Source organism: Eufriesea mexicana, unplaced genomic scaffold (genome assembly GCF_001483705.2).
Source record: "Eufriesea mexicana isolate 0111107269 unplaced genomic scaffold, ASM148370v2 scaffold422, whole genome shotgun sequence".
Taxonomy (NCBI): Eukaryota; Metazoa; Arthropoda; class Insecta; order Hymenoptera; family Apidae; genus Eufriesea; species Eufriesea mexicana.
The window spans coordinates 414,497-432,770 of record NW_016908602.1 but is presented as its reverse complement, the minus strand read 5'-3'; the positions used below and the strand labels follow the sequence as shown (position 1 = coordinate 432,770).

Sequence of the window (18,274 nt, the reverse complement as noted above, 5' to 3'; positions counted from 1 at the left end):
TATCGTCAATTATTATCAATTCTCAAAATTCATCTCCCTTTTGTAACAATCGATATATAATTTCAATGCAGGGGGTTGAACCTACCCTTCTACCATCATACTTACGTATCAATCGGTATTTTTTTAACATCCAATAAAAGTTACAAAATGTACTTCATCGCGAATAACAAAATATCGTCAATTATTATGAATTCCCAAAATTCATCTCCCTTTTGTAACAATTGATATTTCGTTTTATTGCAGGGGGTTGAACCAACCCTTCTACAGCCATTCTTACGTATCAATCGATATCTTTTTAACGTCCAACAAAAATTACAAAATGTATATCATCGGGAATAACAAAATATCGTCAATTATTATCAATTCTCAAAATTCATCTCCCTTTTGTAACAATCGATATATAATTTCAATACAGGGGGTTGAACCTACCCTTCTACCATCATACTTACGTATCAATCGGTATTTTTTTAACATCCAATAAAAGTTACAAAATGTACTTCATCGCGAATAACAAAATATCGTCAATTATTATGAATTCCCAAAATTCATCTCCCTTTTGTAACAATTGATATTTCGTTTTATTGCAGGGGGTTGAACCAACCCTTCTACAGCCATTCTTACGTATCAATCGATATCTTTTTAACGTCCAACAAAAATTACAAAATGTACATCATCGCGAATAACAAAATATCGTCAATTATTATCAATTCTCAAAATTCATCTCCCTTTTGTAACAATCGATATATAATTTCAATGCAGGGGGTTGAACCTACCCTTCTACCATCATACTTATGTATCAATCGGTATCTCTTTAACATCCAACAAAAGTTACAAAACGAACGTCATCGCGAATAATAAAATATCGTCAATTATAACCAATTTTCAAAATTCACCTCCCAATGGTAACAATCGATATTTCACACCGATGCTTCCCCATGCTTCCTGTCCAACTCGGCGATATTAAAACGACGATTTACACCATGGACGAACGCAAGTGTGACGTATCAACTTGGAACGTCGTGTGTGCAAAGCTACTTTGCGTGTGTGCAAACAACTTGTGCACACGTGGCGCGGTGGTGTGCAAACTGCAAAGCGGAGAGGCGGGATTTTGCGTGCGTCCCGTGGAAACAGTTGGGATAGGTTACGTGTAATCCTTAATCTTGGCCGCGTGATCGATCAAGGTTCCGCGACCCGGTTACCCGCGATTTCGTCCGAATCTTGCGAATTACCCTAGGAGAAATTTGGAAAGTTTGTCGCCGGAAATTTATCGGCCAACTCGGCCTCGACGAGATGGCGGACTCGTCGACCAGGCATTACCCTCGTTAAAATAATTCACGTCGATGTAAGTCGTCGTGTATATAAACGTTCAGTAAGATTATTTCAGTCGAAACGAAAACGCCGCGGATTTCAGGTGTTCGAGCCGAAATGCCACGTAATAATTCTGAATTTTGGCCGACTGGAAAGTTTCTTTACATGCAGCGACGGTTGTTAAGCCCGGCTCGTGTTTAAAGCACGCTGCAGCGTGTAACGATGCCATTTCGAGCGCAATCTTCTTCTGTTTATTGCGCCCGTATTTTATCCTGGAATTTCCTTAAGCATGCTTGTTGCTGAATTGCCCGCGCAATCATTGAGTGTATAAATTGGCAAAATTGTACCGTGGAAATTAGCGCAGCTCTAAGGCGAACGGTCGCCATTCCGTTGGCAACCTGTCGTTACGTAAAACCGTGGAAAAGTGTTCCAGAATTCATTAGCGAACCTAATTCGTACGTTCGTGGTTAATAATACCGTTTATTTATTTATTTATATATCTTAACGGGTAATAACTCTTTGGTAACAAGAAAAATAATAACATAGTACAGAGTCATCTAGAGTTGTTGTTGGCCAATAAAAGATGCAATATACTATGCTTAAAATGAGTGGGTGAGGTCATAAAGATTGGGGGAAACGATTAACGTTAATAAAAATTCTGTTAAAACAATTGTAGTGACTGTAAAGGTACTTGTGCTGCTCCTGTTTCAAAAATTACGGTAGCTTAAAGATACACAGATGAATCTAAATTAAATATTCTTAAAATTTGGGAACAGTTAATGATGCCACTAAGTACCTTATACCGTTGAACAGTTGGGATGATCGAGGATATATTTTAATTTCGTCTTATCATTATTTCAATTATTGTTGGCAATGGTAGAAAATTGAACTGTTAGACTGAGTTTGCAGTTGCATCGTAATACATTTGAAGGGATATCGTGAGGGATTAAATAAACGGAAAGCACTGTATCGGATTTTGCTAGAGTTTATTATGCACGAGGAAACTCTCTCACTTTTTCAACCCTGGCCCAGAGTCCGCGAGTCATGGGGGTGGTCGTAAAGATATAAACCAGGCCCCCATTGACTCGGGACTCTTAACGTCGCTATGCATGGAAAAATATGTTTCTTCTTCGTCGGTAGGGATGCGTTCCTACACATTTTATAATTTATGTATTCAATATTTGCACTGTTCAAATGGCTATAGTATAGTGTAGATGATTGACGTCGCTATGCATGGAAAAATATTTTTCTTCTTCGTCGGTGGGGATGCGTTCCTGCACATTTTATAATTTATGTATTCAATATTTACACTGTTCAAATGGCTATAGTATAGTGTAGATGACTCTACTCAGTACTGTATTGGCAATTGTTAATATCTCTGGCGATGATTGACCTATTCATTGACCATTCTAGATTGCTAAAGAATTTATATGATCAGTGAATAGATTGATCCAATGGCTATAGTAATATGTATAGACAGGAAATTGCGTATAATTTAGGACACTTTCATAATCATCGAAATAGGTAACAATATGGGATATCAACAATTAAGATTTCCAGATCTGTCTCATCAGATCTCACACGACAAATGTCCCACGAATCTGCTTATAACAGACACTCGTGGAGTGTCCTGAGATCGGTCAAAGAATCGAGGGAGTCAGATAGGCGAATGTTCTCCACCCTCCTTTCATTTCCTCCCAAGACGATACTCGACCGATCCGGAGTCCAGACTCCCTTAGTTCCGTCGGTAGAGGAGGACGCAAAGACCCTCGTGGAAATCGCGGAATCCTCTGAGATACCACTGAGATTCAACGGAACACTGGTTCCGCGAAGCGATGGAACGACCGAACCGAACGATGAAAGAAAAGTAGCTAATATCCTAAATGCTAATATTCCCCGGTCCTTTTCACGTTTTCCATGAAAACGATACTCGAGCAGCTCGAGAGTTCGCCCGGTCTCGCCGGGCTCTAGCTCTCTAAAGGGCAGAAAACGCGGTTTGGCCGTCTCATCGCGACTGAAACCGCACTTACCTTTATGCTGCACGCGCGAGAAGCCCTCCGCGGCGTTTTCAACGCGCGTTATTCAAACTCTTTCAGCAGCCGGGGAAAGCGGAGGCTCCATTTCGCGAAGGTGGCCGGGAATCCGGCGAGGATGCGACGGTGGTAAGGTGGATGGAAGGGTGAGAGAGAGAGAGAGAGAGGGAGTGTGACGATGGCGGTGAGTGTGAATTATGAAGTTCAGAACTCCGACGACGGACAAAGGAAGAGCTTTGTGAGCCAGAGTCCTATGGGGTCCCAAAGAGGGATTTGCTAAGACGGTTCTACCCGGTAAGGCTGTCTCTAGGGTCTTCTCTGGCTTGGATCGAGCTTAAATATGGCAGGAACGATGAATCTTTAAGAACCGTCTGCCTTCCACGGCTCCTTTCCATCCAGCTCGCCGCAAAACCCTCCTCTGTACACCTCGCTTCCATATTATTGAAATCGCTTCCTAGATTTCGACCGGCAGGCCCTGAGTGGTGACGCAGAGAAAGAGGGAGAAGGAGGGCCCTCTTCTTCTGCCAGCGCGATTAGGTCTCTCTTGGTGCTTGGATGTCCCTCGATGAAACCGACCGTGTCTTAAGTAGCATTTCCGATGTGAAAGCTCTGGAATATGTAAGGTGCTGGATAGAGGCTCCCTGGCTTTGCTACGGAGTAGCTAACCTCTTGAGGGATAACCTCACGTATGCGTGTGTTTGCTTGGCTTTTATTGGATTCAAGCGTGATATCCAGAGAAACAATGTAGATACGAAGAGTAGTTATTTATTTTAGATCGGTGGTGGAAATTTTGTATCGTTTTATACGCGTCGTTAGGAGGAAACGAATTATCGGTAGCCATTTTATAGATATTTCCGAATAAATATATCATGGCCTGGATAACTCTGTTAGACACAAATTTCAATCTGTGATATCTATTGGGTAATTATCGTGGAGTTTACTTTCCTGAAAACGAATCCGTAATCGAAATTGCTCGAGCATCTCCAGTTTTCGAAAATCGGGAGTTCTTTAAAAAATAATTAAAACGAAAACAGAAAAAAGAATTAGAATCTTAAATGAAGAATAAGTTAGACTTGGAAAGTCTAATTTACTTACTTTACGTTCCTGAGTTCATCTTAACTGATAGATTACTTTAAAAGATGTTACCCATCTTTCATTTTCATAGTTCAGAGCTTAGAACTTTGAAAATTTACAATACGTGGGACGTTTCTTAAATTACATGCGTAACTCTTCGCTTGGTATCATTTTCCAAAGATTCTTTTCTTTGGAAAACAATACCAATTACCAGATCTCACCACGAGGAGGTGGCTACGCATCGAGACCCAGACATGCGCCCTAGTGGCGCATCCTACTGGTGCTATTCGTATCAGAGATAGCCTAATCTAACTTGGAGCGAATTAAGTTAAAGCGACTCTACTGACACTTTATTTTATTTCGTGTCTTACAAAGGGATTTCGATTCGGCATACTGAAACTCTACTGTCGCAACGCTAAGATATTTTATTTCAACAGACTCTAATATTTCTAAGTTCCCATAAAATTTGGGAGTCAAATATGAAAAACGCGAGCAAGTGAAAAATCGCGACGCGCCCGAACGAGTTCGCGATTATTCGAAAGACCGACTAGCCTAAGCGACGTACTCTCGTGTACAAGACAACTTCGTGCCTCGGCAGCCTTCCGATCGGACCTAGCCCAAGTCCAGCCACTGCCAATCTCGCCAAGTCTTACTCGAGAAGCAAGGTAGTCCTCGAACCAGTGAAACTTCCAGACTCGGTACGAGGATCCAGCGAGGCCTAGTAGCCGGACAGACATATCGTGCCCCTGCCCCATGGGGTAGAACTGAATCATCCCAAGTGGACTGACCGCAGACACATGCCCGTCCGACCACGGGCCCATACCCCAGTCGTGCACGACCAGGGCCGCAGACCCTCGCATTGATTCCAGAAGCAACACTGGCCCGAGGACGACCCTGGAACTCGATGCATGCCGAGACTGACAGTGACTGGAAATGAGTGTCGGAGACGAGTCGTAAGGATGGCTTATGAAGCACGAGGTGGTCGAGTACACGAGAGTACGTTGAGTAGGCTAGTAGGTACTTAGGAACGATCGCGACTATCGCGGAACAATTATGTTGTACTTGGTAAACGAAAGGGATAGAGGAGAATAGAGAATTTATATATTTCGCTCCAAGTTAGGTAGCTTACCTGTGAACGGGTAGCGCGCACATGAAACTTAATCTAAGAATCTATCTTATAACTACTTACAAGTACTTAGATCTAAACGCACGCATCCCGCGTTGTCCAACGATGTCTTCTGAATGCATTCCTGGAAAAAATAAATAATCGAAATCTGGAAGAAGAAAAGTAAAACCTGTAAGAATAAAAATAATTAAAGAAATAAATAATTAAATGACATAAGATAAATAATTGAAACATACAAGAAGAAATAATTAAAACCTGGAAGAAATAAATAATTAAAAACCTGGAAGAAATAAATAATCAAAACCTGAAGGGAGAAAAATAATTAAAACCTGTAAGAATGAAAATTATTAAAGCCTGGTAGAAAGAAGTAATTAAATGACATAAGATAAATAATTGAAACATACAAGAAGAAATAATTAAAACCTGGAAGAAATAAATAATTAAAAACCTGGAAGAAATAAGTAATCAAAACCTGAAGGAAGAAAAATAATTAAAACCTGTAAGAATAAAAATTATTAAAGCCTGGTAGAAAGAAGTAATTAAATGACATAAGATAAATAATTGGAACATACAAGAAGAAATAATTAAAACCTGGAAGAAATAAATAATTAAAAACCTGGAAGAAATAAATAATTAAAACCTGGAAAAAATAAATAATCAAAATCTGAATGAAGAAAAATAATTAAAACCTGTAAGAATAAAAATAATTAAAGCCTAGAAGAAATAAATAATTAAAACCTGGAAGAAATAAATAATCATAAACTGAAAGGAGACAAATAATTAAAGCCTGGAAGAAATAAATAATTAAAAACTGTAAAAATAAAAATAATTAAAACCTGTAAGAACAAAAATAAATAAAATCTAGAAGAAGATAAATAATTAAAACCCATAAGAATAAAAATAATTAAAATCTGTAGGAAGAAAAAAAATTAAATCCTGTAAGATACAATAAAGGAGTGAGAAATGAGTGGAATGCAAACAATGATGAGATATGCACATCCCAACGACGAGACATAAATAAACCAACGATGAAACATTCGAATATTATACGAAATATTCGAATTGTCAACAAAAAATCAATTAAAAGGACTATATAGATTCTGAGAGGAAAAAAATAATTAAAATCTGTGGAAAAAAATAAATTAGACTTGAAAATAAAAATTATTAACTCAGCGATGTGATATAAACATCCCAACGATGACAAATAAACAATCTAATGACAGAACATTCGAATATTATACGAAATATTCGAATTGTCAAATAATAAGTAGAAACCAAAAAAAATCTGTAAAAAATAATTAAAACCTGCAAAAAGAAAAAATAATTAAGACCTGTAAATAAAAATTATTAATAAAACGATGTGATATAAACATCTCAACGATGACAAATAATCAATCTTATGACAAAACATTCGAATTGTCAAATAATAATAAGTAGAAACCAAAAAAAATCTGAAAAAAATTTAATTAGAAGCTGTAAAAAGAAAAAATAATTAAGACCTGTAAATAAAAATTATTAGCCCAACGATGTGATATAAACATCCCAACGATGATAAATAAACAATCTAATGACAAAACATTCGAATATTATACGAAATATTCGAATTGTTAAATAATAATAAGTAGAAACCAAAAAAAATCTGAAAAAAAGAATAAAAATTAAAACCTGTAAAAAGAAAAAATAATTAAGACCTGTAAACAAAACAAAAAAATTAATAGCCGAAAACACCAAAAATATATTAGTAAATTATTTAATGAGGTGGAGTGTGTGTGGGGTGGCTAGCCCCAACCTCACTTTGAACTTCCACACCTCGTATACAACCGAAATTTAGATGTTACACTTCCGAAGTCGAACCGACAAATGACGTGACCTGACCCGCGCCGCCCTTTATATAGCCTCCGAACCCCACCCATAACATCGACGAAAATTTTCATTTATTACTATTTTTCCACTGTAACAGCCAATAATTTATTAATTTTTTTACTTCTACTATAAATACACGTTGTAAGCAATCTGTTAATAACAATATCTATTTGTTATTAACAATCAGTACAATTATTTATAAACCTTTTGCAAATTATAGGTACATTTTAACGCAAGTGCGTTATAATTTCGAGCATTACCCAATAATTTATTAATTTTTTCACTTTTATTATAAATTTTCGTCGCGAACAATTTGTTATTAATGATATTAATCTGTTAATAACGATGAATATAATAATTAATAAACTTTATTTATGCTTTTAAAATGCATATTTCCTTGATGCATTTATATCAAGTATTTCTATACTTTGAGCAATTTGTTATTAACAATTTCAATTTATGATTAACAACAAATTTTATAATTTATCAATTTTTTATAAACAATGTCTGCATTTCCACTCCCATAGGATAAATTTCCATGATACCTATATGAATGTCAAAATATTTCTATTTCTTCTATATTTTTGGTTAAAACGAAGTATTATACGAAAAGTAATAACTTTAAAACTTTCATTCTTATCCCCTTACACAGTGCAATCGATTTTTAATTTTTCATTACCACTTTCGCTTCTCGATTTCACGATTGCTCAGCATACAAGGTGTCCCGGATAGTTGAAAATGTTTATATCGCATATATGGCATATTTCAGAAAAGAATTATGGGATACCATCGAAAAGACTGTCCATGGAACTTCGCAAAGGAATTTTTCTCCGTTAAACGATTGAGCTTCTCACCGGTGAAAATAATTTTTGACAATTTTTTAACCGTTCATTTTCAAAGACCTGTCTTACCTTCACAACGTCGGTTCCAGGTTTGATTTGGTCTTATACCTAATGGTATAAGAAAATGCGGAGTTTACGTAAAAATATTCACGAGTATCTGTACCTTCGTCGAGTCTCAAAAGCTCTTTGTTCTCCATCATTTTACTGCGCTTCCAGCTTTATTATGGAGATATCTTTTTACTACCTACGAAACCGTATCAACATCCATTTCGCTTTTATCACTGTTTTTCAGGCAAATTTCGTGCAGCCAACTTCCCTTACAATTCAGTCTACGTGGTATTAAAAAATTATCCCTCGTCCAATCTTGCACTCAACTTCAGTTCCTCCTTTATCTGTTTCCATCCGAAAATTATATCGGTTTGTTGAGAAAGTTCTGCTTTATAGGCACATCGAGTTCGAATAGCGAGATATTTAATTCCCCTAACTGTTTTCATTCGACTTGTCTAAATGCAGCGATTAAAGAAAAGTTTGTCGGCGCAAAAATTACAGTACTCTTCTACTAGCCTTTATTCCCATCCTTACAAAATTTCATGAATGCCAAGAAACTGAATAGCTACATAAAGCTCGCAAGAATTTACTCTCGAAAGGGGTGAAAATTTCGCGGGAAAAGCGCTCGCCGAGCTATTTTTCTGCACGTCAAAAAATTGCTAAACCGAACAAAAAGACAATTCCACGCGAAAGCAGCCGCACGGTTTTCCTCGATTTTCTCTGCAATTTTCCTAAGTAAGTTGTCCAAAGGTTTATCCATTAATAATAACACCCAGTCATTTTTCTTTTTCAAAGATTTTCACTCGTTCGTTTCTCGTTGAATATTCGCGTGCCTCGATGCAAAAATTAATTCTCGTCCGCACAAAACGTAAACAGAAGGAAGAAAAATGTGGAAATTTGAAACACGTTTTTCGCAAATATTTTCGTCGATTCATCCCTCGTGGATGTAAGACGTTAATTCGCATTCATATCAGCGCGGGGAGGGCACGCTTGCAATTTGATCAGTCGAATATACGACTCGTCTGAACGTCGTCAGGTGCAGCTGGGTCGCTGCAAATTTTCCCCCATGATGCTTCTTCCCGTAGTTTCGCCGGAGTTTTACATTTGCCTCTTACGTGACCGAGACAGAGACATTTTTAGGGCCACCAGAGTCGGCTGGCATTCAGAAAGGACATAAACGGAAACACGGGAACGAAACGCAGGTGTCTTCGTGCAGGGTGGCTTCTTCCGCTTCGCTCGTGTTGGCAACCATGTTTTCGCCTGCGAATATTTCCCACCGAAACTACCCTGTCCCATGGTATTTGCGTCGAAAAGGAACACGTTTCCGCTGCTAGATCGAAGAAACTGAATATAGCACGTTGGTGTAAATAACACCTTTGGGAGGGTTGGAATTCGGGGGGTAGTTTTGAGTATGGAACAAGATGGGTGCTGAACGCTTTCTTGCCTTAAATATCGAGATTGCGCGATGTCGAACGGGTACTTGTTTCGGAATGATCGATTTCGTATCAGACGTGCAGTAGAATATGAAATTTTATACAAAATTGTAGGGATCGGATCGAAGATAAGGTAGGAATCTCGCGTGTGTCGGTAACGAAGGGTGAGAATGGGGTGAGCGCGTGACGAGTCGCGAATCGATGTGCGATTGTTAGTTGATTAGCGAATAGCAATATGTAAGGAACAATAGAGTCAGTCAGTGATTATTAATATTAGAATGTGACACGTGGGAAGAAAATAATTATCTCTGTCATTATCTCGAGTTATCGTTCCACTTTCTCTCTCCCTTTTTATTTTATACCCTTAAAACAATGGAAATCTAGGTATTGCAGTATTTTACACTTTGGCCAACAAGTATCATCGAACTATTAATTCTTTTCTAATTAATTTTCTTGAATTAATAGTCTATTAACACATTGAGCGCCGGTCTTATCTACTTATTCCTGAACATTGAGTAGCTAATTGAAATATTTAAAACCTTATACATTTTCGTAAAATTGTATGTTTTGATTGAATATCCGCCATGAACAATTTAACAGAAACGTAAAATAGGAACCAGTCACTAAAATCATCAAACTCACTCCAATATTTCAATGAACACCTCTTGATTTTCTACTTGCATCCACATCACTATCACTGTCCTCGACTTGTATTTTCATCAGAATTTTCTGAGTGCATCGAATAATCTGATAGAGGCTTAGCAATATACTTGTTAGTAATTTCGCTCATGTTATATGGATGAAAAGTACAGAATAATAAGACTTATTATACTGTCAAACCAAAAGCGTAAGCGTACGAAATAGGTACTGACAGGAGCTTGTTTTGCTTGGTTCTGAACCATTGTATACATTTTATTTTTGGAATATAACAAATGCAAATTGAGATAACCACGACAAATGCATGCAAATCGATGTATAAGACATTCAAGCAAGCAAAATAAATTCCGCAAGTACAGAATAATAAGACTTATTATACTGTCAAACCAAAAGCGTAGGCGTACGAAATAGGTGCTGACACAGGTACTTGTTTTGCTTGGTTCTGAACCATTTTATACATTTTATTTTTGGAATATAACAAATGCAGATTGGCATACTATGACAAATGTATACAAATCGGTGTGTAAGACATTTATGCAAGCAAAATAAATTCCGCAAACGACAGACATCAATGTGTTAAGAACAAAACAACGTTCTTAATTAGAATTGTTCATTTTATAAATCGAAATGGTCACCGAAGTGATTACCATTTTCTTAAAAGAATATTGTCATTATTTTTAGGCAAATGGAATATTAGAGAAAGGAAAGAAATACTATAGTATCACTGGATTTTCACCTCGTGTATTTAGTTTGGAAGGTTGCCGAGGGTTCGAGGGCCAGGTCGGTCAGAAATACCCGGCGATGCGTCAGGCCCTTAGCATGACCATATTTGGTGTCATGTTCAGGGAGGATTTTGGGGGCAGATATAAAGGAGGACAAAAATGGTTAACGGACAGTTCTTGTGTAGAATTTTTAGGAAGAGTGATTAGAAGAGAGTTGTATTTTAGTTGAAACAGTCGAGTTGTAATTGTGTTGTTAAGTTGTAGTTGTAGTTGATATATCTATATTCGTAGGCTTGATCGTCACCATATACTGTATTATTATTCTTATTTCTAATAAATAGTTATATTATTTAACCACCACCCAAGTCTCTACAATACGTATGTCACACTGTCAAGCGTCAAGTTCGCTGACAGAGGGTTAATTAAAACATTGCTCGCGTTGACAGGAATGGTCGGTTCTCGAATAGCACGTTAATCTATATCGACATTATTCATCGCACTCGATAAGTATAACCAGCACGCAAATGACTATTCGTGACTTATCGTCGATGCTAATGTCCCTATGGTCTGGCAGAAAAGGTGCAAATAAATGGAACGGGTGCACATGGGATCGCGGCGAATGTCATCCATTTTCAAGGGAATATTAACCATGCTACGCCTTCGCTGGCGCGAGCAAATGCTCGGTCGGCCATATAGAAGAAGGTACAGGCTGGCGGGAAAAAAGGAACGGATAAAGGCCGAGTCCGGGGCCATTTCTCACGGGTGTCAAACGAAATGAGGGAATCGCCGTTTCTCCGGGTTTCCTCGTTTAAAAATCTGTCCTCCCCTTTAAAAACGGTAATTATTTGTTGGTCTCTCCCGTCGTTCGAGAGTCACGGCCCTGGAAGTATCTTCGGATCGATCGCGAACCTTCCTACAGTTTTGGCCGAATTGTATTACTTTAATGCAGTTCGTACAATGGCTCTTGGAAAATGTTTGATTTATGCGCGAAGACGCCGGCGTCTGATATTTATGGCCATAGTATCCTCTCCGCGCGTTAGTTTCCTCTTCTGGGAAGCATCGATGAAGCTTCCTCGAGGTTCACTTGCACAACGTCGTGCTCGAGTTACCCATCGACCACTGTACCTTCGCCAAAAAATGGTACTTTATTAATCTAGTCTCGAATATATCCCTGGAAAAATCAAGCGAAAGGTCGAGCTTTATTCCTCGCGAAAATTTGGGATACAGATTTCGCATTTCAGCATGAAAGGCACTTCGATCCTGGACATTTCAATTTCTGGTGCTTGAATAAACCTCGGCGTGTCGTGCAATTTTAACGAAGCATCCCGGGAACCCATGAGGACCCTCGAAACCGAGCACCAGGAAGCTAGTCCAGAGGTACAGGCGTTCTAGGGACCGATTTTCTACCCTCGCGCTGACACTTTTTACCCTAAACGTAAATCAAAGGGGGAGCTTCTCTACGCAGGAGGCAAATAGAATTTATTCTCCGGCACGGTGGATGCATTTTGACGAAAGTAATTACTAATGGATCCACGGGACAATGTTCGATACAATGTTGGAAGTTCTGGTATTCAAGTATTCAGGAGTTCTAAATTCTAAAGGAGCACAGAGTGCAAGAAATTCCAGGCAGTCCCGAACTTGCCAACTTCGTCTCCAATTTCGGATGGTTCTTCTTTCTAATTGTTCCTTCTTTAGCTAGCTTGCTCTTTCGGATTTAGACGCGGAGGTCTTTGTCGAGGGAGGAAACATAACGCGGAGGTTCGGGAAGTTGGCGAATTTTAGGGGTGGCCCTGGTTGCTCCCTCGTCGCGTCTATGCCCTGTAGGGTCGTTTGTTTGTCAAAATCAGGAGTGTCGCGCGTGTATCTACCAGTCAGCGGTAATTAACGTGTTAATTATAAAGGACAAGTTAATTTGTCATCCGGGTTGCCGAAATTTTCCACCCGGTGATTTATTCACACGCGGACCAGCAGTCCATTACGTTTCCATTAAAAATACATTATCGTGTTAACATTCCCGATCGCTGCAACGATCCGATACCTCGCTGGTCTTCCACTTTTTCCCTGAAAAGCTTTCCGACCGAGAAACGTCCTATTTCTCACGACGAAAGGTCCGCTGGACATTGTCTGCAGACAGTTCGCATACATTGTCCGTGGACATTGTGTGCGGACCGTTATATCGTGTGTCCACCGTGTTGTGTGTGCATATCTTACAAAACTTTGGATGGTCCACGACCGTCCACGAATCTGACACGTTGACACGTGTCTGAGGACAATGTCTGTAAGTCGGTACACGTAACGTTATTATTCCCCAATTTTCATCTAATGGGACATGTACCCCGAGACACGTGTCTCGTATTAAGGGATCAGTTTATCTTAAAACGAGTGAAGATTCTCTTTCACATTCGTATTTATTCTATATTTATTTCGGATCTTCTTCTGAAAATTCGAACAATTTCTAAGGGCAGTTCATTTTTAGAATTTCATCGAATTTTAGCCTTCACGCGGAAAGAAGCGAGTGAAATTCAAAAATGATCAGATACTTGGTGCACATTCTGAAAGTTGGACAACCTTAAGCTCTATTCCCACGTTAGCTCGCCATTCTCATTGCATCCCAAGCTCTCTTCCAATCTCCTCCGAGGCAAGACCAGTTTGAAAATAGCCAGCATCCAGCAGACTATCCGAGGCGGTGTGTAAAGCGTGATGCACGATAATTCATTGGCCGGTTGACCGGGAATCGATATCCTTTCAGCTTCGAGTTCGCCCCGAGACACTTGCAGGGCCGGCCTGTTGTCGGGGTAAGAAATTACAGGAAAAAGAAGAGGAGAGAATTTGCCGTAACACGCGCAACGCTCTGGAAAAACCGACCCGCAGTGGTCGTAGTTTATAACCGGAAGTGGTCGTGGTCGGTAATAACCAGACAGCGCGCTTTTAGAGGGAACATTTACGACCGTACACAGATACGCTGCATCCACCGGCTCGCGCCACCTATGTTGCCCTGTCCGCCTATATTTTACTTACCATATCATGCATCAACAACGCGGAGACCACTTTTGCTTTTTGCAACCCGGCTAAGATAGACTTCATCCACCGGTCGTAAATCTGGCCGAGGAATTTTTCGTCTGCACGAGCTTTCTGTTCGGTTTCTACTCGCTTACTACTCGCTTCTACTCGCTTACTACTCACTTCTGCTCGTTTACTACTCGCTTACTACTCGCTTCTACTCGCTTCTACTCGTTTACTACTCGCTTACTACTCACTTCTACTCGTTTACTACTCGTTTCTGCTCGGTTACTACTCGCTTCTACTTGTTTCTTATTCGCTTTCTACTCGCTTCCTACTCGCTTCTACTCGTTTACTATTCGCTTCTGCTCAGTTCCTCCTTGTTTCTGCTCGGTTCCTACTTGCTTCTACTCGCTTTCTATTCGCATCTGCTTGCCGCCTACTCGTTTCTACTCGCCCTGCTCTCTTCCAACTCGCTTCTGCCCCCTTCTACTCGTTTCCTACTCGCTTCTGCCCCCTTCCACTCGTTTTCTACTCGCTTCTACTCGCCCTGCTCTCTTCCTACTCGCTTCTGCCCCCTTCCACTCGTTTTCTACTCGCTTCTACTCGCCCTGCTCTCTTCCTACTCGCTTCTGCCACCTTCTACTCGTTTCCTACTCGTTTCCTACTCGCTTTCTACTCGCTTCTACTCGCTTCTGTTCTCTTCTACTCATTTCTTATTCGATTTCTACTTGCTTCCCGTCGTTTCTGCTTACTTCTGCTCACTTCTACTCGGTTCCTACGCAACGAAAATTCCTGCGTCTTGTTACCTCGATTTTCCTGAACATCTGGACGCTGTGCGTCGCGCGAACGTTTTCCACCTTCGTGATTTTTAGCCCGCTTTTTCACCCCCTTTCCCAGCACCTTTTTCTCCCTATTTTTTATTTCCAACGACGGTGTTTGTTCCCTTTTTCGGTATTTTTTCGGAAAAAGTTGCCGCGTGTACACGCGGTGGAAACATTTTTCCCGAGGATCGTGTTACGCAATTAGGAAAGGTGAATTTCCGTGTTTCTACCCAACCCACGGCTTTTACGGGCCTTTTTCACACCACACGTTTGTCACGTTCTGCTGGGTCACGCCGCCGGTTTTTATTTCCAAAATTCGACCAATCGCGAACCTCCTCCGCATCCATCCGCGAAGATTCCGCGTCGTTTCCCGTGTCGGGTTCTTGATTAAATCTTATCCTCGTTGGTCACGCATGCGCGAACGTGTTTTATCGCGTATCACGATGTACAGTACGAGACAAAATTTTATCAAACCCCTGTCTAATTCATTTCGCGAAACATTCGTAATTTTCCATCTGAGTTGCGACCTGGTAATTATCTCCGATTCTTTTTAATAATTTTTACGATCTTTCCAGACGAGATTAGGCTAATTATTCCTTACAACTGTAAAATTTTACCCCATTAATCTCCTGAATAATAACGAGGAATGATTAAATATCCTCCTCTTTTAAATATCCTTGAACTTACACTGATCATGAGTCCAGAGATTAATTGACGACAGTGTACATACATTTTTATGCGCATCTCATAATTTGTCATTAATTTCCATCGATTAAAATAATATTTCTATAATTTTCTAATCTTCCATTTTGATGGGATCCTCTTCATTTACGAGTCTTATAATTATTTCTCAGTTCTTTGCGAGAAATGCAAATTAATTTTAGCTTTAACGCGCCCCAGGTTTCCCCAGGTATCCCCAGATTGGAAAAGTACAGAGTGAAATTCAATATCGCAATTTTATTTTCGCGCTATTACCAGTTCAGCGATATTAAATTTTCGTTTGCAGGCATTTTCAATCGTTTCCTCGACGTTTCCTCGCAATCGATAATTAAACCGTGGTTTTTGTCAAAGCGTTATCTTGTTGCGGGAGTCTGCGCGTTGTCGTGCTTTGTGACGGAAACCATCGAACTCTTTTCGATCGTCGGGGTCCATCTCGTTGGAAAACGCTTTTGTTCACTCCGCGTGTCTCCGTGTGGGTGCTTTTGTACGGGCTGCCGGGAATTCACGCGAGAATATTTTATATTATTTTCGAGCACACGCACGGGGGTTGTTTCGTGAACCATTAGGCAAGGGGTTGAACCGGCGAGTAACCCAGTTAATTCTCGGCTTCCGGCGTTGGCCAGAGACTTGCCGTTTCGTGCTAATTGGATCGCCACGATGACGCAATGAATATTAACGTTCTAGTCATTTACCCGGCTTTGTGGAGCCCATTGAAGTTCATCGAAAGCTGTATCAGAAACGCCGTGCGCGAATTGCTCGCGTAACCGCGCTTGCCAGGCTGAATTTTAAGACAGGCTACTGACTCGTCTTACTTTTAAATCTGAATTCCCTTCACTGCGGTATACTATTAGATAAGCAAATCAACGTTTACTTTCCTCTGATGAATTGCTTATAAGTAATTAATTTTATTCACTCTAGGAATAAATTAATATTTCATTTGGAACATCGATGACACAGGGTATGTTTATAAATTTATTATAATTTTGATATTTATGGAACGGGTGTTTTTTTAGATATTTAAATAACGCGTTATTCTATTTTTTAACCCTTTAACTGCCACTCCGAGACCACGTGTTTCCTACAGGATGCCATGGGAGTATTTTTATTATTCAAACTATACAATGACAAAATAATAATAAAAGTAATAATAAAATGAACCGTTTATCTTATCGGCGGTCATGGGGGACTACCATGGCGGTTTGGTAACGGTTGACAATTGATTGTCAATTTTCATTCAGTTTTTACAGTTGCAAGTAGTTGTTACCAATGACCATCGTGTCGTCACAGGAAAAACCGTGACCGGTCATATGTGACCAACGTGGCAGTCAAAGTGTTAATGGAAAATCGGTGGTGTATATCTCGGTTTCTCTCTATTAACTATGATCCTCGAAATCTTCCGTAATTCAAGCTACCAATCTAGGTGGAATTCTGAACGAAATTCCAACAAAAATTTGTAATTTTAAATAATCAAATAAATTTCACAAGTATATCGTCAGAGCAAGAGATCCATCAGCCCTGTTCGCACCTGTATAAGCACCGCGACTAGCAAAGGCTACCTAACATTGAAAGCTGACAAATACCTAGTTACTCGAGGTATACAGGTACCGATTCCAGGAGGATTATCATATTCTCGGATCAAGGCACCTCGAGAAATGTTCAGTCACTCTCGAAGCCGGGGATAAGTGGAAGAAAGGGGAAAAAAGATTAAGCTGACGTGATTTTTAAAAATGTTGGCGAAAAGTGGAAGGATTGGGAGTGTAGGTCGGTCGATAATGTAGCCGGGACACGATAAGACACTCGTGACAAATGGGGAAAAGAAAAATCGGCCGACAGCCGTGCAAAAGAGGAGCAAAAAGTTTCGGCGGGGGTGTGTGCGGGATGAGAGTCAACCACGAAGAAAGAGAGAGAGAGAGAGGGTTGGTTAGCCGTGGAAGGGTTAAAAGGAGGGCAAGAATAAGGGGCGAACAGGCTGCTGGGACGAAGGATACGAGCTGGCTAGAGTGGTTGGCGTGACGCTGGGTAATTACACGACGAAATCTGCAAATGGATGGACACGCGTCTAGCAAATTAGTCAGCTGAACCGAGCTTGGTCCTCGTGTCCAGGGATGTTTCTCGCTTGGTATGGAAATTTTTGCATTCGCGAGGGTCCACGCGATGTAATCGAGTCTCGTTTCACTCCGAAATGCGAAACGAACTTAGAGAAATGCCGCGTTGCAGCGAATAAAATCGATGGATGCCCTCGTCAGAGATTTATCGTTCGTAGGACGTCGTTCGGGCTCTTTCGCCCTTCTAAATTTCGAATTCCAGGCGAACGAGTTTCGATCCTGCCCTAGTGGACTCTTCTTGGAATGCAAGCTCGTATGAATTTTGCACTATTCCTTTTACGTGGACACAGTGGACAGTACTCTCTCTTGCATGATTTAAGTTCATCTTGTTCCAGGTGTAATATCAATACGATTGTGGGAATCCCCCTCACGGGGGTTTATATATTTATTTGAGATCGTCTTTGTTCCTTCGGTGTGTTCGGGTGGAGCTTCTTACGAATTGTGTTGTCTCTTGTGGTTCCATATGATAGGCTGGTGTCCTATGGTGCTGGCCTGTTGGTATCCCCGTGGTCGTCGTTG

The 18,274-nt window shown here is 40.1% G+C and overlaps 1 protein-coding gene across 1 annotated transcript in view; it reads left to right on the top strand.

The window, feature by feature from the left end:
- The window catches only part of LOC108545460 (inactive rhomboid protein 1), a 180,843-nt gene that overhangs the window by 31,573 nt on the left and 130,996 nt on the right, over positions 1-18,274 (top strand). The window lies entirely within an intron of this gene.